The 1,956-nt window shown below is 38.7% G+C and overlaps 1 protein-coding gene across 2 annotated transcripts in view; it reads right to left on the reverse strand.

The window, feature by feature from the left end:
* Positions 1 to 843: 843 nt before the first annotated feature.
* The window catches only part of LOC138002842 (glutamate receptor 2-like), a 27,715-nt gene continuing 26,602 nt past the window's right edge, over positions 844 to 1,956 (reverse strand). For both annotated transcript variants that reach the window (XM_068848820.1, XM_068848821.1), the window contains exon 17: positions 844 to 1,956. This exon is cut by the window's right edge and continues 1,070 nt beyond it. The gene's annotated coding sequence lies outside the window, so the exon portion shown is untranslated.

The following is a 1,956-nucleotide window of genomic DNA, read 5'->3' on the forward strand; positions in this document are numbered from 1 at the left end:
AACGTTACCATGGCAACGATATAAGGCATTTCTTTGAGCCTTGAAAATCAAGATATATTGTCTTTTTTAAAAAAACGGTACGGTGAAATCTTCCCATACAGCGTTACCAGATAATGTTAGAAATAATCTCTAAAATATTTAAAATTCAACAAAATCTGTAGGTCAGTTTTTCAGAAAAATAAGTTTTTTTTGAAATGTGTCTAATTTTTTTTTTCAACTACGGAATTTTTTTAAATTTGAAAGACAGACGGTTTAAATTAATCTAAGCTGACTTGCAAAAAATGAAAAAAATTCACCTTCCGGAAGCAGCAGAGATATAAACGAGTAAAGTTGCAAAATCAGGAAAAATGAGGGGGTTACAAGATCGGCATTTACGCATGCGTCACCCGCTCATTCGAGCGCATGCGCGAGTGAAGCTATAGGCCACCACAAACGGATTTAAATGACCATTTAACGATGTGTGTACAATTTTCGTAGTTTTCGTGAATAGGAGATGTCTATTTATATTCTATATGTATACGAATCAGAAAAAGGGTGAGCAAAATTAGCGACACTCCACTATAGAGCAAGTTTCAATCGAGTGTAATTATTTTGGCCAATCAAAGAGGACTGATACAATCCAGTAAACCAATCAAAACTCGAAGTAATTACATGTAGCCAACACAAAGCGCGGGAAAATGTGCACGCGCGAGCGACGATTGGTTTCGGTTTCACTTCTGATTGGTTGGAAAACTTGGCGCGAGAACTTTGAAGCAATTACTGAGTGAAAGTAATTATAAATCAAAGTAATTCGCTTACTTTCGACATTCAATTGAAAACCGCTCTAAAAAACAAAACTGAAAAAAACAAACAGAAACATTCATCCAATCAAACTGCTTTGTTTTGCAGACAACAAGGAAACTAACCTGCGATCAGGCGGGTAGTTCAGAATCTGGACTTTACTCTGATTGGCCGAAAAACAATAGAGCTCTTGGAGCCTCTCTTCGATTGGTTACAGAATTGGTTGACAACCGATCAAATTATGGCTGCCGAGAAGGATTTGAATAGGAATGATGTTTAGGCTCTGTTTACAGCTGCTGTTGCTTCGACTTCAGATTTTTTTTTCAAATATCTTTAAAGGAAGGGCAGAGAGAATGCATCCGAAGAATGGTTTGTCGGAAAGAAGACATTATAGTTGTACTTCCAACGGGATTTGGCAATAGTGCTATTTACAGTCCCGAAAATTCTAGAAATAAATGCATCGTTCCACTTCCACCGACTCGAAACCGTTTGTAGTTGTGGTAAGTCGTTTGGAATACATTCGGAAGCAACAAAGTTCCAAACAGAACAGAATAGAACTTTAGTGCTGCCACATTCATGGAATCAGCCGAGCTTGACAGAGAAATTCGACATCGTTTACGGGAGCGCTGAACATTGGTTTAGTAGCACACTTCTCCCAAAATGATAGTTGGGTAGCTGCTTCTGGAAAACTAGACATTTTCCTCATATTACAGTGATATTAGCATCTTTATTGTCACCTCAAATAATCGAGTTTAAATAAAGTTCATTGTATGGTTGATTACGCCTACTGATAACATGAAGTATTCGGCTTCAAGTTTTTCTCCAATTTTAACTTGAAATTCTTTGTTCCTTGATGGTTTGAACAGAGAAACCGCACCAACTGTCAAGCGGGATTTGCAGAAATACCTTTGGTTGTATGGGTAAAGTCTGGCTTCGCAGAAATTCCAGCTAGGGTCCTATTTTGTTTTCGTCGCGTCTTTCCTTGAACCGCAACGTGCAGGTAATTTCCGGAATAATCTGATTGGCTCACATTTATAGCATGACACATGATAACATCCCTCTTGACAGGTGGGCGGCAGGCGTATCTTTTCCGCCCTGTATAAAGAAAAGGACGGCTGATCGAAGGTTACAAGGAAACGTGCTGTATGATTGCTTCTCCTGAGTAGACCCCTTTTG

The sequence above is a fragment of the Montipora foliosa genome, chromosome 5 (genome assembly GCF_036669935.1).
Source record: "Montipora foliosa isolate CH-2021 chromosome 5, ASM3666993v2, whole genome shotgun sequence".
Taxonomy (NCBI): domain Eukaryota; kingdom Metazoa; phylum Cnidaria; class Anthozoa; order Scleractinia; family Acroporidae; genus Montipora; species Montipora foliosa.